At 41.2% G+C, this 25,580-nt stretch overlaps 1 pseudogene; it reads left to right on the top strand.

Annotated features, from left to right (window-relative positions):
* Window positions 1–9,389: 9,389 nt before the first annotated feature.
* LOC149996477 (serum response factor-binding protein 1 pseudogene) overlaps window positions 9,390–25,580 on the top strand; it is a 29,997-nt pseudogene continuing 13,806 nt past the window's right edge.

Here is a 25,580-nt window from a genome sequence, read left to right as displayed (position 1 = left end):
GGAGGAGGGAGTCTTCATACATCTTTGCAGTGGAAGTGGCAGAGTTTGGCTGACTTTCTTTTATTGCAATAGGCTGTGCAAAGCGACATGAGAGGAGCCCCTATGCACACGGCAATTTACATCCCTGGCAGAGGGGCTCTTAGTCATCACGGTTTTCCTGTAGAAACTCTAATATAGTGTGAGACAGCCTTTAATATATTCACTCTGGCTAAGGGGCAAAGGGCCAATTTTTCTAAAACTGTTATCAAGCCATGTATGTATTACGAATTATAGGAATTACCTATTATATATTATATTATAAATTATAAACCTTGGGTATACATTATTGGATAGGGCAGTGTAAGCAATCATAGAACTATATATTGAAGATGACATAGGATCATAAGAACATAAATTTTTTAATACTCTTTTGAGTTTCATGGTTGGTATTTTTTTAAATTGGTAGTCCATTAAAAAGAACTAAATTTAAACTTTTTGTTAATAAGAAGGTAAATGAAGAAGTTCATCAGAATTGTGAATGTGGAACAGCTTCCTCAGATATTTTTACAAGCATCTTTGAGGAAGTTTGAATTTATGTTCAGAGCCATATCATGGCCTTATGAGTAACTGACAAAGTTCTCTTGTGACATCTTGTTCCCTTCATACCACAGTTTCTTGCAGTCAAACTAAAAATTGGACATTGTGTGGTTCTACTGCTTTTGAAAGACTTTGATTTTCTTGGTTTATCATCCTATTAATGTTAGATGGTGATCTCATATTTTAGCTTAAATAATAGAAAAACTCCAAAGTATTTAGTGCTAAAATTGATTCTGATGTCACAAGTTAGAAAACTTACCAATTCAACCATAGAGATTCTACATATTGCTATAGAATAGAGGGTTATCATTATCTTGCAGTGACTTTTATGGTAGGGAATCAGTATGTACACATATATTTGTGTGTGTGTGTATACACATGCATATAAACATATACACACATATATATATTTTCATGCAAATTAATTTTGCCTTTTGAAATAGCTTAATTGAGAGACTACCTACCCATCCACTGAACATAAAAATACATTTGGAACTATTCTCCACAGATGTTTTAACAGTCATATTATAAAAATTAACATTATTGCTATAAGTTAGATAGCATCCTGCATTAAATAAATATGTTTCCTATTTCTCTCCTCATTTCTTCTAATTAATTCTGCTTCCTTTCATTCTGCCAGTTCTTCAGGCAACAGGCAAGTCTTAGAGCAGAACACACACCGAGAGACTCAGGAAGAACCTAGGGAATGAGGGTACTGCTTGAGGTTGTGAAATAAAGAAACTTGCAGGGCAGCAGCAGAGGAAGCCTTACACTGAAACATTAAAGAGATGGGCTCTGAAGTCCAGAATGATGTTGAAATCTTGATCGGAGTACTCACGGCCGTGTGACTCTTGACTAGGTTGACCTCTGAGCATTAATTTTCTTAGCTATACAGTTGGGAATAATCATTTAGTTATATTATGGGATTGTTCCATATGAAGCACTTACAGTGGCCCAGGGCACAGTGTCTAGACATTTTGTCTTCTCTGTTTTCACTCATTGTAGTTTCAGGACTTCGAATATCATCTAAATGCTGATGACTCCCCAATTTGTGGCTTTAAAACAGATCTCTCCCATGAACTCCAGACTTGTATATAGAACTGTCTATTAGATACCTCTGGGATGTCTAACAGGTTTCTACAACTTAACATAGTCCCAGCTGAGTTCTTTATCACTATCTCTTCATCAACCTTTCTCCTGTCACAGTCCATCCTCGGGCCAAAATCCCTGGAGATGTCCATGGCTTCTCACTTTCTCTCAAACTCCAAATCTCATTTGTAGTCTTTTGGGAGCCTAAGTTCAAAATAATTCTCGAATCCAGTCACTCCTCATTATCTCCTCTGCTAACAATAAACTTGACAGAGTTGACATGTATAAAGTAGAGTGCCATACACCAGGAGAGTACGCATGTTTTTCATTGCTCCTGAACCATGTGCCAAGATAGACCATATACTGGGAAACAAAACACAGCTCACCCCTCATTACCTCATGCCTGAGGCACTCGCTGCTGCCCCTCGTCCGCCCCTCCCCTCTCCTGATCCACTGCCTACCAAGCTTTCTGTCTTGTGGCCTGGAGGCAAACATGTGTAGGCAATTAGGGGTCAACAAACCTTTTCCGAAAAGGGCTAGATAGTAAATATGTAAGGCTTAAGGCTTTGCCAGCCAAATGGTCTCCATTGCAATAATTACAGTGTGAAAGTAGCTGTTGGGAAAAGAGTAAATGAAATGTGTCTCAGTAAAACTTTCTTTACAAAGACAGGCCAGGCAGGCCAGACTTGGCCTGGGGGCCACAGTGGGCCAACACTTGGACTATACAAAGGATCCCCCTTGCTCTATGGATTCCATTGGTTTCGGTCAATGGGGAAACATTAACAAAAAATGAGAGGGAGAGAGGAGACAAGGTTGGCATGTGTGTGCCACAGGCACCTGCAGAATCCCTACAGCTGGGTGCATCCCGTAAGCAAAAGCTCCACATTCATCCAGCAGCCTATCATGCATGGAGCACTCTCTGTCTCTGAGCTCCTGTGACAATGTTCTCTCTCACCTCTTCAGGCCTAGGGGGGGTGACAGTAAATGCTTCAGTCCTTGTGCTTTCCTGAGATCCTGCCCATTGTTTTGCAATAATCCTTTTACTAAACCATTCTTCAAATTACCCACTTCAGTGTGCTGCTGTTTCCTCTGGGATTCTGACTGATACACTTAGATTACAGCAATAGCCCCGCACCCACCCTACCTCCCTCACCTAGTCTGTTTTTAACACAGCAGCCAGAATGATCCTGCTAGGATAAGGTCATGTCACTCATCTGCTCCAATCTCCAGTGGCTCCCCACTGCTCACCGAGTGAACAGCAGAAGTCCGGACAATGGCCTGGAAGGCTCTGTGCGACTCACCCTCTGCTACTCACTCAGTGTCACTTCACTGTTTTCTGTGCTCCCCTCACTCTATGGCTTTCTCAGAGACACTGGGACGCGTCAGGCTTGCTCCTGCTGCAGGGTCCTTGCACTGGCCAGAAATGTTCTTCCAAATATCCACAGGGCTCCCCCTGCCCCACCACTTGACCTGTTCCCTAACTGTTGCTCAAAAGCCAATGAGGCTGTTGTTAAAAATTGTCTGTCCTCCTTCTCCTTCATTCCCAACTCAACTTCCCCAGCTTTATTTTACTTTCTATGACACTTATCAGCCTCTAACTTACTATTTAACTTACATATTTGCTCATCATCTCTCTCCCCACTACAGTTAAGCTCCGTGAGGGCAGGGACTTTGATCCCTTTCCAGGTACAACAGCATAGGTGTTCAATACATGCTTACTGGATGCATATCAGAGGTGGGAAATCTGGGCTGGAACCCAGTTTCTGCTTCATCCCTTTCCTCCCTCCCTCCTTTGTTGCCCCTTTCTCCCTCTGAGAACCCTTGAAGTGTTTGTTTTTATAATTGCACAGAAAAGTGATCAGACACCCAAATTTAATAAAATCCAACACTATTCTCACCTCTTCAGCCTTTCAGTATTGATCTCAATGTGCCTTTCCAACCATTGTTCATGTGTAGATGCAATCTTAAAATTACAAACATAACATAGGTACTAATTTTGTATGCTCCTGGAAAAATAAATGAACAGTGTATAAAATATGAAAAGAAAAATTTAAATCTCATTACCTGAGATACTATCATTAGCATGTTGAAGACAATCCTTATACACATCTCTTTAAGCATCTGTATATGTGTTTGCATGTAGTTTTTTTTTTTTTTAATAGAAAAAGAAGCAGCATAATAAATGCATTTTAATTATTGGACCTCTTTGAAAATAAATAACCAGGGTATTAATCTAGTATATAATATTTTATCCATGACTTTCTCCAGTTTGCTTCATTTTCAAGTTGAGATTCTAGTGTTCATTTCTTCCTAAAGGAAGAAGTGCAATCGCATGACTACTTGAGTATTTTGGATTCTCTTAAAGTAAAAATAAAATTATTGTGCACCCTGATCACCAACTTCCATTACTTTATTAAAATGTTACTTGATATACACTAACATATAACTTAATCTTTCTAATATTTATAGCTCTCGTGTAAAACCAAAGCAAGTTTATAAATTAAATATAAAAACAACACTGTAAAATCAGTACAATTTAAATTAACAACATTAATATAACACATGACACTATTTTGATGAAACAAAATTACTAATGTTAGATTTAATGATTGAACAATATCGCCTCAAATTTGGGCCTATATTTAATTTCTCTCAATATTTTTACTTCAATAATACAGAAAATGTTAATTTGTAATTGTGTTCTACAAATTAGTATTAATACCTTTAAGGTATTGTTGGCTGGTTCAACTTAATCAGACCACATACTTAATCAAAACTGCCACCAATCAATTCATAACTGCAAATTTTTAATGAAGTTTCGTTCTGTAAAGTGTATATTCAATTAAGGATACTAATAATCTCAGCATTGCTGCATTATCGAAGTCTGCTTTCAAATGGCCAATTTTCAGGAGGATTAAGAATATGAACGGTCACCATTTGATTTTTACTACCACCTTTCTGTCACTGTGCCGATACAAGAGAGGTGGGCGTCTCTGCAGGATGCTGGCTGGCGAGCTGACTGTGACCTAGACAGCTCTGGCACAGCTTCAGTTGTTGGAGGTTGTGGGGCTCAGGATGGCTCTATTTACTTACTCCTTTTTACTACTGATATCAGATTAGAGTACTGATTTGTAAGGTGTTCCCTCATATTATTTGGTTATCACTGGGAAGGAATATGCTCATAAACACAAACTTGAACTTTTAATTTAGATGGTTATTACATGGTTACATTTGGTGAGAAGATGCTCAAAGTGATGATAAAAGTGCTTAGGTTTTTTACGAGGAAGGTCACTATAACTAAACACAAAAATTAACAAATTTTCCTAAAGATCTCACTGGCCTGAGGGAATAGAAATTCTGAGCCCCACACTGAAAAACAGATATGGGTTTTAAAACCTACATGATTCTGGACTCAAGCAATACCTTCACAGTCTACAAGCTATGAAAACTTGGGCTATTTACTTAACCTTTCTAAACCTCATTTTCTTTATTTGCAAAACAGTGGTCATCCTCACTGTTTACATGAGAAAATGAGCATTGTGGTGTTGTGATGAGGATGTAAAGAATTGAGACATACCAAGTGTCCCGCCAGATCTAAGTGTTACGGAACTCTTCCTTGACATTACAAGCAGTGCAGCTGATGGAGTCTCTAGCCCCAGAGGAAAGCCCCAACAGTTCGTTTACCGAGTTCCTAAATCACTGCACTGAGTGTGTGATTATAGACTTAATCACCAGCCAGATATTAAGATCCAATTTTACAACCACAACATTGCATAACTTTTCAACAAGCAAGGAGGATAGTCTTTTTGCATATAACCAGTCCCTGATCTAATGGAAGCATTTTTCTTTTCTTAGATTAAGTCCCAACTCAGTCCAGAGAAAGCAGGCCAGTTTAATATGCATTTGAATTAGTTGCCATGCCCTTAAAGAGCAGTGTTCAGGGCAGAGGAGAATACAAGGCAATTAACAAACTTTTGTGGATGATTAATGTTCAAACACATGCTGTGAACAGCTTTCCATATCTGATGGCAGTGAAATTAGGAACTAGGGTTGATTGTGATGGCTTCCATCTAAAGAGCAGCTTTTAATTTAATTTGTCCAGTAGATATTTATTCACACCTCTTTGTCTTCCAGGCCCTTGGAACGTCATGGAGGAGACTGTAGCACACCAGAACACAGCACACATAGACACATGGACGCAGCGCTGGATGGGATGTGCTACATTACTGATGTCCACTAAATGTTGTGGAGGCATTAAGAGCAATTCTATGGATTTAAAAGAAACATTTACAAATAAAGCAAGCCTTTTATTTTTATTTTCTCACCTAGACACTTTCAAAGCACAGCACACTTACTGTCTTCCCAGACCACTTACATTTTTCTCTAGGGTCAAAAGTGAGGTGGATAATTGCTTGCAGTTGGAGGCCTCCCTGATGCCCCGTACGATTTGCATGTGGGTAGGTGATGGTAAGTGAAGGAGCTCATAGTAGCCTGGACCTAACACTGAGCTAGGAGAGAACCCACTGTCCCTCCTGTGTGACAACCGCAAGCTTGCTTTTTCGTCTTAGAACACACACTGCCTGAGCCAGTGCAGGGAATGAACCGGCTTTTAAAAAGCATCTAGTTGGTAAAAAAAAAAAAAAAAAAAAAAAAAAAAAGCCAGGAAGATAAGGGAGCTGAATATAAACTTCCAGGGGAGGCTGGAAATCAAGAAATGACACTGTTATCCCTGTAGTAACAGGGGCCTCTAAGCCTGGCACCAACTGACAACAGCATGCTGTAAGCCAGGGATTAGATCCAGTGCCAAAGCAAAGAAATATTCCTTTCTCTCCCCATTGGAGCTCTGGACACCTACCGTCATTATTTCCATTATCTCTTCTTCCATGAGGCCACCTGGCCACTGCCAAGCTTTTCTCAGCAGACACCATTGATTGTGTTTATTCAAAGTCCTCTGCATGTCTCGCTCTGCCTACCGTTCCCCCCACTGGTCTGCATGAGGCTGTGGAGCTTACAACTTTCCTTTCAACAGCTGGCAGCTACAAATTAACTTTTTGACTTCATTAGGCTAATATGCTGAATTATGCCTAATTTGGAGCACCTGATGCACTCCGTTTTGCCTCCCTCTCCCCTCCAAACACTTTCTCTCATCAATCAGGGGCTGAGGAGCAGGAAAGCAGCGTTTGCAGCATCAGGAGGCTTGGTCAGAGCTGCAAGTGTGTTTTTCCATCCCTGCTGAACAACCAAAAGTCTCGGACTGCTCCAATCAACACATCCCATCCCTGCAGCCAGGGCTGGCGTGAATACAAGATGCCACTGCAGTGTATGAAGAGTGAACATGACCACAGAGATCAGTCATCCCTCTGCCTTTGGGCAGGTGCCTCTCCTCAACCAGCAATTTCCATCCTGAAGAGTTTAACTCAGAGTTGCCTTTGGTGCTGCTATTTTTTTTTTAATGAATAAAATTGATGTGTAACATTGTGTAAGATTAAGGTGTACAATGTTACTTTGGTACATTTATATATTGTAATAATGATTGCTGATATAGTGACATATAGTCAGTAATATTGTACTGTCATTAGGTAACGTGCATATGGCTACAGAACCAATATTTTGATTTCCTCCAGTGTTCCCAGGAAGTCAGACTAAGTGAAATAAAATTCCTTTTCAACCCTTCCCCACTTCCCCAGAAACCAGATGGCCAAAAGCTTTGGCTTTACTTAGACAATCAGTGAGAAACAGAAACAGCACAAGAACACCAAGTTTTATCATCTTTCTCCAATCACATCTGCATGTACTGATAGGGATTCCTGGCTAGCTCCCTTTCAGGTAGATTTCCTTCAAGGTTCCAGATAGTTCGACCTAGTCTGTGAAGTTGAACAAAGATCTTCCCACTATCCTGTCAGGCTCAAGTGCCAATTTTCTTCCCAGAGAGTTTTCCCTAGAGGGCATTAAAAGAAAACCAGCACAAACAGAACTCTTAAAATCTCTTTTGGATCCATGGTGCATTGCTCCCCGCAGCTGTAGCAGACAAAGCTCTTTTCATCACATGGCTCTCCTGGAGCCTCCCCTCCCTCGAAGACTGGCCTTGAGAACGAGGCTGGGGAGATGAGAAAGGCAGATAAACAAGATTTCCAGGAACAAAAAGGCCAACACATTCCTGACTTAAATCTTATAAGGGGAGTTACACTTTGTAAAAGCAATTCAGATGCACTTTGTCCATGGAGCAGTAGTGGAAATGGTTTCCTGGAGATAGAATTGGAGCTTAGAGAGTGAACATCGATGCCAGAACTTTAAATTGGATATTACTTGATTTGGTTCCCCTTAGGTGTCGTTTTCTGTAAGTGCTTATCTTTTTAGTTTATAGCTCAGGCAATCATATGTCCTCATTTTCCTAGGACAGTCCTTGTTTACACCTGTTATTCAGTATAATTTTCCAAAGGGCCTTCTTCCACTTTCAAAGATATTCCAGTTAGTACGATAAGTTATAAGGTCACTCTCTTTGCTGTGAACTCCCCAATGACCATTTGTCCAATCTCTTAACCTCAAGATAGTGAGCAAATTGGATCATCTAGTTCTTGAGAATCTCTATTAACGTTATGAGAGAACAGTAGTATTTCTGTTCTCATTTCCTCTTTCACCTTTCCCTCCTCATTTGGGGCAAAAAGTGATAGAGAAACCATGTGTTGGAAAGAGCATAGATTTTGGAGTGATTCGGGCTTGGGTGTTAATTCCCCTACTGGCACTTATTCTACCTTTGGTCAAGTAAATGTAGCTCTACATGCACCTCATTGTCTTGGTCTACACAACAAAGCTAATTATAGCTATCTTAAAAGCTGATTGAAAAGGTTACATCAAGATCTTATTCATGTGGAACCAGCATGGTGGCTGGGAGTGGTAGTGGCATGACAGCATGGATGCAGCTGCTCAGTGGCTCTAGTCACAGGGGGAGCAGCCTCAGAGCAGCAGAGGAAAAGGCCCCAGACAGTCTCTGGTTATGCTCTTCTTCTGTAACCACACAGCTACGACACCTTGGACAAGCAAGCCAATCTCCTCCCCTGAGTTTCATCTTAGTTCTTGCCTAAATAGCAATTTCACTCTTTCAATGGTAAAATAGAATAACACTGATGAAAAATTTTATAGACTGTGGAGTTGATAGGTACATCAAGTATAATTTCCTGGATGCTCTCTCAGTGCTACTTTGGGGAGTATTCCTACGTGTTGTGAGAAGGTGGTTGGTGTTATAGTCTAAGTGCTGGAAAATGTGCTTGACTTGAGAGTGAGGGTCCTGGTTTCTGAAGCCCTAGGGTCTGCCAGGAGTGAACTGTGAGCTGAAGTTAATGGGTGAAGGCAGAGCAGCGAACTGTATAGCTGATCTGATTAATTGCTTACCCATGGGCTACCTTCTCTTATTATCTGCTAAAATATCCCCAATTTTAAGATTGAAGGAGACCCTTCATTCCTATGGAAGTCAGCCCAGTTCCTAGACCCAAGGGGTGAACTATGCTTGGTGTAAGTCAGCCATGGTGATTCCATGCCTTGTGCCAGAGATCACCCTGGATATGGGCTCAAGTTTCAATCCTGGCCAACAAGACATAAAATCAGGGGTGGGAGAAGGGGGTGACTTCACCTTCAGGATAAATAGACAGACCCTTTCTAGGAGTAAGCCTTTCCCCCACATTCCCATTTACTGCCCTGACTTCCTTTTAAAGGGGTGCAGATCCGCCATGCCGTCAAGAGGCCACATGCATGAGGATGAGCAGCCAGAATATAAAGACAGTCCCATGGCCACTGATGAACTAATGATCAGGCCAGGAGTATCTACCATTAGTTCACTTAAAGGAGATAATAAATACAAGGGTGGGCAAAGTGGGTTTACAGTTGTGAGTGCCTAAAACAGAGTTTCTTCTTTTTTTTTTACATTTTATTTATTGAGTTTTAGAAAAAGGAAGGGGGAGGGGGGGAGAGAGAGAGAGAGAGAGAGATCTGCTGTTCCACTTATTAATGTATTCATTGGTTGCTTCTTGTAGGTGCCCTGACTGGGGACTGAACCCACAACCCTGGCATATTAGAATGACACTCTGACCAACTAACTACCCTGCCAGAGTCTCAGAGTTTATTCTTGTACTGTTATTTATTAATTATTGTATTTTCCATATGAACAACTGTAAGCTTATTTTTTGCCCCCCCCGTACATGTGTACTGCTTTTTCCACTCCTAGACATACGTACAGTCAGAAGTAGCATTCCTAAGTTACATATCTACATGAGTTAGATAAGTACATGCAAAGAGTACTTTATAGTTTCTTTTTTTCAGTGTTTTATTTCGATTGTCCTTAGCAATCAGCAGTTTGGCTGAGTATCATGCGTGGGTCATGAAAAGGAGAAAATATTCCTATAGAGGGATTTTCTCATATCTGAAGTATTCCTATTTATTTGCAAAGATAAATTTGGAAATCACGGGGCAGCAAAACGATGTTGTTCTATAAAAGGAAGGGATTTTTAGACTCTCAGTCAGTGTGTGCATAAAATTCTGCTGTGATGAAACCATGAATTGTAACTCATTCGATTGGCCTGAACGCTTTGAATTTGTATTATTGGACTCCGGCATTTTTTATGTGTCCAGACCACATAAATTCATATAAAAACTAAGAGCTAAAAATAATAATAAAAATAACTAAATAAAAATAATGTTTGAAACCACACTGGGCTTTCCTGTCAGTAGTGGCTCCATTCTCATGTGTCAGGATTAATATTTCACACACACCAGCTCATTAAAAAAATAACCTTGGAACACAATGTCAGGTGGAGATATTTTTAAAAAGATGTGCTGGAAATTATGCAGCCATAAAGAGCATTTCTACTAATTATCTTGGCACTCACGTTATGCTGACCGGTGTGTCACCATGTTGGGGTGGCAGAGCTGAAAGTCCCCTCCATGCCGTCTCACGCATTGCTTTGCTCCATTTTTCCTCAAACTCATTTACCCAATGTTCATATTTATGCAAGAGAGGGTAATGAGGTAGCCAGAAGTTAGAAGGGGTGCAGGGAGCTTTTGAATGACGAGAGCACTGGAAGCTAGGGAGGCCAGCCTCAGGCTGTCTGAAATTGAAATTTGGGGCTAAATTAATAACTCAACCTGAGCACATGCAGTTTTACAGTATGTCTGTCTCCTCTAAGCTTGACACTATAGAGTTTGACATAAAAGGATCTCTAGATATGATAGAAAAAAAAGATGATTCCATTCCAAGTAGCACCTTTGGGGGGTGGTAAACAGAAGGGGATGGTTGGACACCCACTTATTCAAAATTTCCCCAGAATGTGCTTTCATATTTCCATTTATAGAATGTGTGTATGGGCATGTAGTCTTAGAGATCAGTATTGAGCTTGTACATAGTGCGAACAAATAGGAATCTGTTCTACAATTACTCTCCTCATAATTCCCTCCAATACCTGTGTTTTTCTTTTATTTTCTTTGCATTTCAGGACAGAAGCATGGAGATAATTTCCCTAAGTCTTGTTAAAAAATGGTGGGGTATCTATTTGTATTTTCCACATGGGTATGTTCAAGGGAATGTGCCCAGGGGAAAAAAATGTTAAAGAATGACAGTGAATAACCCAGGAAAATAACACATGGGGAACATTATAGATTGACCCAAAATACACCAGCTTACAGCTGTTCTGTAAACCGAAAGGCAACCACACACAACCTGAGGCATCACTGAGACAGATTAGAATGAAAATGGAAAATGCAATCCTATCTTTTCCCAAACTGTGTTTGCCCATCCAGAATAAGATGGCGATACTTGATTGTGTTTCAAAGTAGGTATCATGTCTTGATAGAATCCACAGAAAAACACTAAGTTAATTAAAAGATTTCAGGGCTTGCTATAAGCTGGCCAACTAAAAATTCTTTACCTTTATGGTGTGGAAAGTCATGGTTAAAACATGACTGATTGGAGGCTGTGCTGGGATAGAAAATAGTAACTTAGCAATTTAAAATATGCAATAATTGGATGAATCAAAAACATTTCTTTGTACAAATGAAGAAGATAGGATTCAAGTAAATTTTTTTTAAATGTCATATAGCAGCTGTGCCAGAACCTTGGTCTCATGGTGTACACTGTGCCATCATACTTTGTGAATGGGTGCAGGAGGTATAGGAATGACATGGTCTCTGAATTCTGCCCCAGCTGTCTGCTGTGATGGTACCATCTCATAATCTGTGCCACAGCATTGATAAGGGCCATCTCTGTCCACTGATAATGCAGACATGGTGAGGTAGCCCGTGCACTTTTTCAGAAAGAGGTGCTCTGTCTTCTCTTTCTTCAAGAATTTATTCTCTCGCCAGTCCAGAAGGAGCACAGAATAAAACACAAGACACTTTTCTCTCCCCTAGCACAACCAAAAAGAATAAAGGTTTGTTTGTTTTTTTTTAATAAAATCTCCTTCATTTAAGATGGTTTGTTTGTTTGTTTGTTTTTAAGCAGCTTTCAGCTAGAGATTCCTTTCCCATTTCTCCAATAAGGTGGCAGAAACAGAAGTACAGGTGTACTAAACTTTATAACCAATGCCTCCTACAACTGGCCCTGGCTTCTACTCCCAGTTTGATTTCCTACAACCCAAACCCTGAGTCAAAATAAATTGTATTTTTTTTCCCCCAAGTGCCCATGTTATGCTCTTCAAACCTCATCCAGCATTCCCTTTCTCTAACTATCCTTTTGCCATCTGGAAATTATCTAGTCTCCAGTTTAACAGAAAAATAGAACCACACATGCTTCCCTAACTTACCACTGCTGAAGCTCTAACCTGATGCCCAGGCCCAGCTTCTCTTGGTTTCCTGTGTTTTGTGTTTTTAATCTAAGGTCATTATATTCCATGTTCTCCAGAGACTACCCACCTCAGCTTTTTATGCAACATTACACTGTTGGTTACTTCCTCTTTGATTTCTTTCTTAATTTATCTTCTAGATCGCTCACATTTCATCCACTATAAAAATACCCTCCCTCAATCCCACTTTCCTGATAAATATGACATTCACTTACCTGTGATATAAGTACCTTTACAATTATAGGTAGATAATTATATAATTAGCTATATAATTTTTTTTTTATTTTTAATAAAATTGTTATAGGGAAGGGACTGAATTTGTCTAACTCCTTACTATAAATCTAGTGTCATGCAGTGTCTCACCATACTAGGGAAGCACTGAATAACTTTTTAATGACTGATTAATAAGTTAATAAAGGAATCTATGAATAATGTTCTTCCTTTGGCTTTTTGTTCATATTTTTCCTTCCCTGTAATCAAATGACTTTCCTGTTACTTTTCTAAAAATCCAAATTCTATATATCATCAGTTGGTATTCACATTGCCCACCTACTCCCATACAAGAACAATTTCCTGATGTCTCCGCAATTATTGCTCTCTCCTTAGAACACTCGTTTTTAGAAGCTTTTGGTACTTACACTGCAATACCATGGATGCATGACTCCTCTCCAGTACAATACAAAGTGCTCACTGAGGGTCGGTCCCAGTACAGTGACATCACGTGTCCTCCATGAGAATACAGCTTTGTACAGGAAAAGGGCTCAATAAGTGCTGAGCTGATCAATTTATTCATTGGTTCATTCACTCAACTACTTCCTGAGCTGCCCCCAAGGCCCAAGCAATTGTGCCAAGAATAAAATGGTGAATAAGACAGTCTCTGCCTTACAAGATGTACAGTAGCTGGTACAGAAGAACTAGGAGGCAATCATGTTAGTGTGGCAAGTGTTATGGAAAGGAAAACTGCGGAAAAGGGGCACGCAGGGCTGGCTTGTTGGATTCAGAGAAGGTGCTCAGAGAAAAGGACACGAGTCCTAGAAGATGAGTAGAAATAAGTCTAGGCTAAAGGAGAAGTAAAAACACACAGAAAGCCCCAAAGTGAGCCAGAGTATGGCAAACTCAGGGAACAAAAAGGGTTGGGTGGTGGAGACGCACTAAGCAGCTGGAGGGAAACCAGAGCTATATCCTCAAAGACTTTATTTAAGTAGGCAAAGGGAACTACAGAATCGAATTATACAACTGGGTTTGTGTTTTACATAGTTCTTTCTGGCTGGAAAAATGAAAGCACAAATAAGTGGCGGGGGGCAGGGAAGATGAGGATGCCCAGTGTGGAAGAGTTCCACAGTAGAATGCAGAAATTGTACTACTCCATCTTGGATTTCTCTCTGTGCGTATACATTTTCTGGGATTAGCATTCCCCCCTGAAGTGAAATGTGTATTGCGCATCTTGTCCTTTGGCCATTTTTTTTTCTGTGCGACTTTAATAGTCTTCTCAGGTTGTTCAGAATTAATGAGGCAAATGTCCTCAATCAAGAAGCAATTTAAGAACATGCTGCTAATTTCAATGAGTTCTGTAAATGAACTAATTTAATACAAGTTGACCTTTTTATTGAGGGAGAATGATTTGTGGCTGCATTTTCTTGATTTGTGCCTATAAGCCTCAGCAGTCTGAATGGACATTTTGAGCCCAGGGGTAAACATCAATCATGGTGCAAGGATAGTGCGTTTCTAAGTGGAGCATGAGACCTGCACTTCAGTTGGGGTAAGTGGAGAGTATCTTACAAGAAGAAGGTCTTCACTATGTTTATTAAAACTGAAAGCCATAGAATAAAAAGTACTATGCTTCTCTAGTGATATAGGCCAGGCAGAAAGGTGCTGAATCACACAGTATGATATTTTAACCACATCCTAGTGATTTTTCTACACTGTCTTTTTAAATATTTTTAACTTCTTTAGAACTGGGATGGTACCCGTTCTTTTTTAATTTAATAGCATTGAAGTTCTTATTTCCCGAATAAAACTGAAGTACACTGAATGATACTTCAATGATCCTGCCATTCTTCTGTCTCTTATTGCTTTATCTGACAAAGAACCAATATTTCTGTAGCATTTCTCTAAGATCAAGCTATCAGTAGGAATGTATCTTTTACTGATAATTTTGTATGAAGGGTTTTGCCTTAAGCCAGCAAATCCACAGGTCCACAAGCGATGAGAACATTGGACAATGCCATCAGTGAAGCACTTTCCCCTTAATGGGAGTATTGTTCTGAGTATGGTGTGGCACTGTTGAGTCAAGCCTGAATCAGCAGCTTTTACGTACCTGGTCAACTCAATCTTCTTGGAAAACTGAGGGGAAGGAGAATTAAACTGACAAAATCAAGATAAGGTAGCACTTTTTAAAAAAGGAGTAAGAAGCGCCAACCATAAAGAAAATAAGAAAATGACAACACTAAAATTAACAACCCCTATTCATAAAAAAGATACCATAAACAGAGCAAAAGACAAGTCACAAAGCAAAAAACGATATTTGCCGCACATAACCTGCCAGAGGGTCTGTATCCAGAATAAACACAGAACTCCTGCAGTCTTGTAGAAAAGTGTCCAAAAGACATAAGTAAGCATTTTGGGAAAGAGGAAATCCAATGGTCATTGAATACTGGAAAAACTCAAAACCCTTATCAATAAGAGTGAGACAATTTAAACTATTAAATATCATTTTGTAACCACAAGATCAGTAAAAAATAACAAATTAAATAATGTCATCTCGATTGGTCTGAACTGGGAAAAACACGAACTCTCATAGACTACTGCGGTAAAACTACTAAAGCCACATCAGAACACAAATTGGCCCTGCCCAGGAAAATTGATGATACTTGTACCATGTGACTCAGTATTTCTACTCCAAAGTGAGTGTCATACACATATGTTTGCTCACGTATTATTTCACTTTAAAAATCTAGAAGAAAGTTTTGTTTTGTTTTGGCTTGTTTGAATGTGAGAGAGACCCTGAAGCAAATGCAAGATGATAGAGAATCAGGGAGTAAACACAGGGACGTCGCCGCAAGAAAAAGCAAAGGAAGGAAGAAGAGACAGAGGAAGAGAAGGGGAAGAAGACAGACAGGAAAGATGGAGGGAACGGAGGAGGGAAGGCAGGGAGGGAGAAAAGAGAAAGGAAAGGAGGCAGGAGGGAAGGGAGGGAAGAGAGAACGAAAGGTACTTTTTGAGGCTCTATGTAAAATGAGGCTTTGATGAAGAAATTGAAAAATGTTTTTATTTTCACGCTACACAAACCAATGCTTTTCTTTAATTTTTATGAGATGCTAACTAGGATAGAAAACTATTTCTTAAATTAGATGTCATGGCCTTATAAACTAATATTGCCCATAAATGTGGGAAAGTCTAGATGAAGCCCTCAAGCATCTTGAATGATAGAGAAAAAGCGAATATTTATGTAGCACCTACTATGTTCCACATGCAAAAATCTTATTTAATCACCATATTATATCAATTCTCACTATCACCCCAAATTTAACTCTAAAACCAAATAAAGTGTTATCTTTGTTTTACAAAAGTAGTCACTTAGGGACGGTAAAAGTTTCTAGGATTACAACACTTAAAGGCAGGAGGAGCTGAAATTCAAATCTAGGTTCATGATTCCTAAAAAAAAAATTATACAGCTGTACACGTGGTCTTTCTTCCTTTGAGCTACGGCCAAAACCGTTGTCAAAAAGGAATGCAGAACACTTTAAAGCCCAGCCTCTACCACTTCTCCAAAAATGTTTTTTAAAAATGGGGCTTTTTTGTTTATGTTGTTTTAACTTGCAAAATAATAACTCTCCAGCATTACCACTCTTACCCTCTCTTCTGTTTAGTGACTTAGGAGAAGGCACTATTTTTGCCCATAGAGAATGAGAAAAGTAGAGGAGCACATGATTTGGCCCTATTTCCCTTTATACGATGTGATACAGGAAAGACATGGTGTGGTCCCTATCCTTTGCAAGTGCTCCAGCAGAGGTAACTATGGCATTTTGGCACTAGGGTAAGCAGATGAACACAGGAAGGAAGATCTTTGCAAGCTGAAAGCCAACTTTGCTGAAGATACAAAATTTACATATTGAACAGCAATTTAATGTCTCCAAGTTTTTTTTCCTTCTTTTAAAGAATGTGTCCATCTTTAAAATAACACACATCACCTAAACTAAAGGCAGTAAACATTGTCTGTGACAGAAAATTGGTAGTGACATCAAGCCTGAGAAATCCATGGCCAACATACAGGAGAAGTCTCTCACATGCCCTTAATCAGGGAGTGTGTGCCAAGTGGGTTATGTGAAGACGTATATTCTTTCTTCAGGAGCATGAATGGAAACTTGTCAAGGGCAGTTCATGTAGTCCCTCTGTCTTAATCTGCTTCAAGTATTCATGTTGAGTCTGAGCGATACAGCAACAGAAATACCTTGGTGATTTGTGTTCTCCACATCTTGAGAAAAGTATAACAAGGCATATACTCCAGAGTTAACATCTAAAGAAAAGAAAGCAAAAGGAAGGCATAGGAATATAAAAATAAGAAGTGTCCAGCATGTTTTACTCTGGGATCTTAACATATTATGCTTAGGGCCTAAGACTGATCTTTCTTTGAAAGGTAATTTCACAAAGAAGACAGAAAATGGCATATGGTGACTTTATAATTTTATATTTTATCCAATTTTTACGTAGGTTTCTAAGGTCCAAGTGATTTCCATTTCCCTAAATTCTTTTTTCTTCTTACACTGACTTTTAGCCATGAACTTGACTTCTGTGTGTCATATTGATATCCATTAGTCAAATAGAAAGAGTAATATCCATTTTTTTCTATTTCCAAAGGAAATTGTTATGAATATCAATGATAGAATATAATTGTATCAATAAACTAACACACTGGGCTCTTTAAAAAAACTTTACAGGTAGTCTCGGCTTTTCTATAACTTTAAATTTGGCTGATATGCTCACCTAAAAATGCTTACAATGTATTTATATTTAGGGTTTGTTGTTGCAGCTTTCTGAACATTTGCTGCTTTTCTTTAATGTGGGGAAAATCTAAGTGAACACTTGGCTATGGACGGCCACCTGGTGTTATTGGGGAGTAACTACGGGTTTATATAGAAGCTTTTGTACTGTTTCCCACCTCATCTGCTTTCTAGTGTGTGTTTTGAAACACGCCAGACCCATCCAGACAGGCTGTTCTCTATCTCCAAAAATTGGAGCCGTTATGTACCTTTTGGTATTGTTTTTATCATGTTAACAAATAATTTTTTATAGGATTTACATTTGACTTCAGAATATGTTTGCACTACCGTCTGACCATGGATATGCCTTATAATTTTAGATTTTATTGTATACTTCTACTGTCCTGTAAAAAATTCTGGCTCAGTTGTTGAATTTACCTATTGAGTCGCCTTGCTCTTCCTTCCTTCCCCTCTTGCCTCTGCAACTCTGCAATTCTTAGGCTTAAGGAGCCATAATTATGTCCCTTGGGACATAGTGCTATATTCTCTCCTTTTAGCCTAGAGGGAAAAAAAGCCCTATTATGTCTTTTAAAAAGAACAAAGTGTCTAATTTTCTAGTGAGACCAACATGCAATTAAACATCTAAATGCAGTTAATTGTGGTAGATAAAATGGAAGCAATGATATCGTGGTTACTTTATATATGTTAATGTGGTCAATACAGTAGACATAGAACAGATTAAGTCATCCTTTATCCTAGGTGAAAAGTTTTAGAAACAAAAATTGCAGAGATGATAACTGAAAAAGTTTTATTTAATTGTTTGAAATGGAAACAAATAGACTTGTTCGGTTGCTCTCATCTCCCCTCATTTGTTTATAAACCCAAAAGGACACATTCTGGATACATATCTATGAAGAAGTGACTTGGAATTTCAATGAACCTGAAATTAGCATTGTTCTCTTTGGCAATTGCTCTCTCCCTCATGATATGATGGATGATGTTGTCAATGATTCGCTCAGTTTTGGGAAATAACTAGTGTCACCTAACTGGCTCTTTTCAGGGCTTTGTGTTTCAGGCCGGTGAATGAGAAAAGAATAATGGAGGTGCCTCGTGATAAGAGACTGGATTTGGGAGTGTCCCTCTTTTGTTCTCTGCTTCCCTCTGAGAGTTCTGAAACCTATGAGTAGAACAATTTCCTGTGGATAATTTAACCTGTAAAACAGACAAAATCAGTGAGGATTAAGAGTCTGAACTCTCCCTTTTTGGATGATCTTGTTAAAGTTCCTAATGCTTCAGATTACTTATAAAACAGAAAATAAAACGGGAGGTAAGAAAATGATAAAAATCTAGTTTAAAAAAAGTGTAGCTACTCTAATGTGGGCGCTGCTAGAAGTGAAGCATTTTGCTGTGAAAATGAATGGGATGCCTTTGCCTTGCTGGAATGGCAGGAAATGTAATTCATTAGTGGTTTGAAAAGTGCTTTGAACTAATGGAATAAAAGGCACTGGAGAAATTTGAACTAATATTATTAAAAATGAAAAATTGCAACATAGAAACTTATTTCCCCTAGAACACAGACATCAATATTGAGTCTAATGTTGCCAAAACAACCAGTTTGAGAAGGAAAAACACCAGTCCCTCATCTGGACATCTTGTCTACACATTTCCAAATTACCAATTTGACTAATTTTGTTTTCCTACTGAACTGCATAAATGTACTTCTTCTCTGAGAGCCTAGATTCTTGTTCATATCTGGGATGCATCAGATTTATATCTACACTATGTGTTATAAATTCTCCAATTATACTACCTTATTTTTCCTTTGGAACTCTATCTTGACCTATAAGGTCACTTATATTCTTCTCAACGTCTCCCCATACAATGCATGAAAATCGTATTTCAGATCAATGCGTGTTCTCATCTTTAGAGACTATTGTATTCATTATAGTGCCATGGTAATTAAGATGGGACATTCCAAAGTAAATGTAATGGATTGCAAGCATTTGTGAAGATTTCTGGAATATGAGGAACATTATTGCTTTGTTCACATTTAGTTTTCTCATAGTAATGTTGGGTTGGGAATTAATGAACACAATTAGGGCTTTTTGATGTGGTAAACCTTTGAAACTATTAATTATCCTGTTAACAGAACCTTGCTAATTTTCTTCTAAATTAATGTACTCCTGTTGTAATGTAGATTATGTTTTATAATGCAACTCCGACTGCTTTCACTTCCCTTTGTTTATTGATTTCAGTGTCTTTGTTCACTGTGTCATTCAGGTGAGTAATAAACTAGAATAACTTTCAATAATCTTTTAGGAAAGAAGCATACTTTATCTTTTTAAAAATTATGACATTATTTAATACAGCAAGAGAAAACCAGAAGAAACATACTTTATCTTAATGATAATTGTTTATCTCCTTTTTAATGTAGGATCCAAATACAAAGACTAAAAACAATTAATTACATGCATTTTTAAATGCACTTACTCAGGCTTTTTTGAAATATGAAAGGAGATCCTAACTCCCTTTTTCCTTTGAAAATTATACTTCATGTCCTCTGTCAAGACTCTTAACACAATTCATATTTTGTCATTATTTTGTAATACAGTGTAAGTGCTAACAGCAACCACAGAGAGTGAACACTAAAGTCTAGACATATATTATGTTGATGTGTCTAGACTAATTACCAAATAACTCCACATGGGGAATGGAAAGGAGCAAAGGTTAAGTGTCTGACTTTCAATAAATTTTAAACCTGAATTAACTACCCTGAACCTTAATGCAAAAGCAGGGTTGGCTTATGCTAATTCATAAATCTACGTGTTAGCAACATCATCATCATCATCGGCAGCCGTCCGTCTCGAGAGACGATGGCGTAGCTTCTTGAGAGTCTATCTGCACCGCCGAGAATGGCTGTGCAGTCCGACTCGGGAGTGACAATCCCTGCCGCACTTGTTACAGGTGAAGGCAGATGGCTGTTGTTGCTGCTGTTGACGCTGCTTCTGCCTCGATCTTTTCTGGGCCGCCTCCTCGTTGCGCGCAGCCTCTGCGCGTGACGTACCTTGCCTGACCGCGAGCCTCCAGGCTAGGCGGTCGTCTGCTTGAACTTCCCATGTGTTGAGATTGATGGAGCATTGTGTCATGTCCTTTTTGCAGATGTCTTTGAACCGCAGTTTTGGGCGCCCTGTCATCCTCTGGCCTTCTGCTAGCTCGCCGTAGAGGAGGTCTTTGGGGATACGGCCTGCATCCATTCTTTTGACATGGCCGAGCCACCTGAGGCGTCTCTCACTAAGAACTGCATGCAAACTGCTCATGTTGGCTCGCTTCAGCACCTCGGTGTTGGGAACCTTATCCTGCCAGGCGACATGCAGGATGCGTCGCAGGCACCTCATGTGGAAGCTGTTGAGTTTCCTTTCGTGCCTTGCGTAGGTGGTCCACGTCTCGCTGCCATAGAGGAGAGTGCTGAGTACGCAGGCTTGGTAGATGCGCAGTCTGGTTTTCTCAGTGAGGCTGGAATTGTTCCACGCTCGCCGGTTCAGTTTGGCCATAACTGTGGCTGCCCTGGCGATTCTCCGGTTGACCTCCAAGTCAACTGACAGAGAGCTCAAGATGGTGGACCCGAGGTAAGTGAAGTCGTTGACAACCTCCAGGGTGTATCCGTCGATGGTGATGCATGGGGGAGTCCCCATGCCTTGAGCCATAACGTTCGTCTTCGTCAGGCTGATGGCTAGTCCGAACTCCTTGCATGCGTGGGAAAGGCAAGTGACTAGCTGCTGGAGTCCCTCTTCGGAGTGTGATGTCAAGGCTGCGTCGTCGGCGAAGAGCATCTCACGGATGAGCACCTCTTTGACTTTGGTCTTGGCTCGTAGACGGGCCAGGTTGTAGAGCTTGCCATCGGATCTGGTGTGAATGAAGACACCCTCGCTGCAGTCCTTAAAGGCGTATTGGAGGAGCATGGAGAAGAAGATTCCGAACAGCGTAGGCGCGAGGACGCAGCCCTGCTTTACTCCGCTGCTGACTGGGAAGGCCTCAGAGGTTCTGCCGTTGTAGGACACCGTGCTGTGCATGTTGTCGTGAAAGGACATGACCACAGCAAGCAGATGTGGTGGGCAGCCAATCTTCCGTAGCAAGCTGAAGAGTCTGCTTCGACTGACCAGATCAAACGCCTTCGTGAGGTCGATAAAGGCGAGGTAGAGTGGTTTATGCTGCTCGTGACACTTCTCCTGCAGCTGGCGTAGGGAGAAGATCATGTCCACTGTTGATCGGTCAGCTCTGAAGCCACACTGGGACTCTGGGTAGACGCGGGAAGCAAGGGTCTGCAGGCGGGCAAGAGCTACCCGGGCGAATACTTTGCCGACGACGCTGAGGAGAGAGATGCCCCGGTAGTTGTTGCAGTCGCTGCGGTCTCCTTTGTTCTTGTACATGGTGATAATGTTGGCATCTCTCATATCCTGGGGGATGTAACCCTCCTTCCAGCAGCGACAGAGTAGATGGTGGAGCGGCAGTAGCAGGACTGGTTTCCCGCTCTTTAGGATTTCTGGAGGGATTCCGTCGCTTCCTGGTGCTTTCCCGCAAGCGAGGCGGTCGATGGCTTTGCCGAGCTCTGCCGCAGTAGGTGGGGTGTCTAGCTCCTCCATGACTGGTAGGTCTGGGATGGCGTTAAGAGCAGTGTCTGTTACGGTGTTCCTCGTCGCGTACAGCTCGAGGTAGTGCTCGGTCCACCGCCGCATTTGCTGTTCCTGGTCAGTGATGACCTCACCTGTCTTGGACTTAAGGGGGGCGATCTTGGAGGGGATTGGGCCTGTTGCCTTCTTGATACCCTCATACATTCCTCGTGCGTTGCCTATATCGGCGGCTTCCTGGGTGGTTCTGCACAGGTTTAGCCAATAGGTGTTGGCACAGTGGCGGGCGGTCTTCTGGACTTTGTTCCTGGCAGCCCGTAGAGCTTGAAGTGTACTGGGAGTGGGTGTGGCCTTGTAAGCCAGTAGGGCCTTCCTCTTAGCCTCAATCACGGGTTCCATTTCTTCCCAGTGAGCCTCGTACCAGTCAGCGTTCTTCCGCTCTTTCTTCCCGTAAGCAATAATGGCGGAGTTGTATATGGCGTCGCGGAGACGTGGCCAATTGGATTCGATAATGTCGTCTGCCGCCATTCCCTCGCCGAGTGCATCTTCCATCCTGTTGATGAATTGCTGGGTCTTAACTGGGTTGCTGGCACAACTGGTGTTGATGCGTGGGCGACCCTTCATCTTGGAGTGGTGCAACCTCTTCGGCATTATGCGCACCTTGCTTACCACGAGGGCATGGTCCGTGTCGCAGTCTGCACTGTGGTAGCTGCGGGTGAGGAGGGTGCTGCCAATATCCGTTCTTCTGGTGATGACGAGGTCAAGCTGGTGCCAGTGGCGGGAGCGGGGGTGCCTCCATGACACCTGGTGGATCTCTTTGCACTTGAAGAATGTGTTTGTCACGCACAGGCCATGGTGACACGAAAACTCAAGCAGTCGCTGACCATTCTCATTGATCTTTCCTCTCCCAAAGTTTCCGAGGCAGGTGGGCCAGGCCATGTGGTTGGCTCCTACTCTTGCGTTGAAGTCTCCAAGGAGATAAAGAGCGTTACTTCTGGGGATCTTGGATAACGCTTCGTCCAGTGCATGGTAGAACTGTTCTTTCTCTTCGGTGGTGGCGCAGAGGGTTGGGGCATACACGCTAAGAATGCTGACTGGGCCAAAAGTTGTTGACAATCGGAGGGTAAGTAATCTCTCTGTGCCTCCTGTGGGTGGCTCTATGGAGTTAACAAGCGTGTTCTTCACAGCGAACCCAACACCGTGCTGTCTTGGTTGGTCCGGAGACTTCCCTTGCCAGTAGAAGGTGTAGTTGGTTTCTCTGATAGTTCCGTTGTCGGCCAACCGGGTCTCCTGTAGAGCCGCAATGTCGATGTTTAGTCGTGCCAGTTCCCTGTCGATGACGGCGGTTTTCCTGGCATCATTGATCCACGGAAGGTCTGCAGTAAGTCTGGGACACATGGTCCTGATGTTCCAGCTAGCGAGGCGAAGAGCTGGAGGCTTCTTTCTTGTTGTTTGCTTGGAATTGCCTGGTGCGAGTGTTTTGTGGCCCACTTTTCAAGAGACGCCTCTCTGATCCCCACGCACCCAGTGGGGCAGGCGAGCCATGGCGAGACGGCACCTAATTGGCTGGGGGTTGCCCAGCTTGAGGCGGGCGGTAGCTGTCCAGTGAGGTGCGATGACCTCTCCCACCGTCAGAGGAGACCCCTGGCGCTCGTTTCCTTCGCCAATCGGATGAGCTTATAACCGGTAACTGTCTCCTCCCGTGTTAAGTCGACATCTTGCGATGACGCTGGAGTGTCCTCTCCAGTGAAGCTACAAAGCCTGGGCAGGGTGATATGGAGGGCCAGCTGTTGCCCATGCAGCAGACCCCCCCTCTCTTCGCAGCTGAAGGGTCCAAGGGAAAGACGGAGTCAATACAGCTTGGCTTCAGGTGCGCCGCAGGAGTTGCCGGTGTTGACTACAACGTCAAACCGCCTTAGGGACTCCGGCTCCGGATTTTCTGTCGGGGTTTACTCCCTTAGCCTTTCCCCTGAGGAGGTATGCCGCAAGGCAGCGGAGGTTTTTTGGAATCAGAGTTTTCCTTCTCTGATGTGCCCTGACTGGAAGATCGAACCAGCGACACTTAGCTCGCAGGCCGACGCTCAATCCACTGAGCCAAACCAGCCAGGGGGTGTTAGCAACAATATTCTGTTATATTTCTCAGCTACAGATAGAGAACCTCTTCCTCATTAATAGATAGCACTGAATATCAGAATTGAAGTAAACTCAGAAAATGAATGACTGCTTAAGCTGTCTTGTATGTAGAAGATGGAGGGAATGCATTCAAGTTCATCCTGCAAAGAGGTATTTTCTGTACTCTTATCTCACTCTTTGGAATTAGAAAAAAAAAAGTGTCATTTACTCCCTGGCCATTTTCTTCCTTGTTTTTTCTCTTGTCTTCCTCCTTTCTTTCCTCCTTCCCTTTCTCCCTTCTTTCCTCCTTCCCTTCTTTTCTTACTTCCTCCCATCATCTTTTCTTTGGTGGGGAAAAACAAAATGCAACAAAATAATCTGCCACATCAGAATCTATATAAATGCAAAATATGAAAATGTCAAGTTCAAACCTTGAGAAACCTTTGCCACAATGTCTTCTGCACTGTTTCCAAACCGCTAAATTTTGTGTGTGGTATGTGTGTGTGCTCATCCGGTTTAGACAGCTTTAATTTCTTGGGATCTCCTACGCCTAATCAAATTGGAGTTCAGTCTGATAGAGAAGTCCACGAGGATTAAGTTGACTGCACTATAACAGGTAACCGAGCTTTTGTTAGTGAACATTTTATAAATGTGACTCTTAGTAAGGACCCAGAAAATTAGGTTTACAAGCATCTTGGAATGTTGCCTTATGGATGTTTGCATCTTTCTTTTATGTGCTGATCTCTAAAGAGACCCCATTAATGTTGAAAATGCCGAGTGAAGCGTCAGAGAAGGCAGGAGGGAGAGACTTTGAAGCCTGGTGTTTTCAAACTGTTGTTTCAAGAGGCTGATGGTGAGATTAAATTGAATTGATTTACACAGAAACGGAACAGAGAATACCAAGTAAAATGTCAAATGCAAGGGAAGAATGACAAAATCTGGAAGCACAATAATTATACAAAAAGAATAACAATGGTTTTCACGGCAAGGGGCTAAGTGCATCTGACTTCAGTTTATTTGCCTCTGTGTCAGAAGGGAAATTAAGGACCAGTGAAGGAAGTGTGTCACTTCGTGTTGTATTTGATAATCTGAAAAATCAGGTACTACCAGAACTTTGTTGGGCAAAGATGCCAACAGGCTTTTCAGAGATATTGATAGTGCCAACCCACACATGTTTAGGGTTTTACACCTTTCAGAACACTTTCACTTCTATGTTTTTAATAATGTTCCCAATTATTTTAGAATACAGTTAATGTAGGCATTCAACAGATGAAAATATTAATATAGAGCAAAATTACAGAAACAAGTACAATTTTTCCCACTGTACCAATAAAGCTGTTTAATTGTGTTGCTTAATCTATATTCACTTATTT

Source organism: Furipterus horrens, unplaced genomic scaffold (genome assembly GCF_987537825.1).
Source record: "Furipterus horrens unplaced genomic scaffold, mFurHor1.1.pri manual_scaffold_12, whole genome shotgun sequence".
Taxonomy (NCBI): domain Eukaryota; kingdom Metazoa; phylum Chordata; class Mammalia; order Chiroptera; family Furipteridae; genus Furipterus; species Furipterus horrens.
This window is presented reverse-complemented; position numbering and strand designations above follow the sequence as displayed.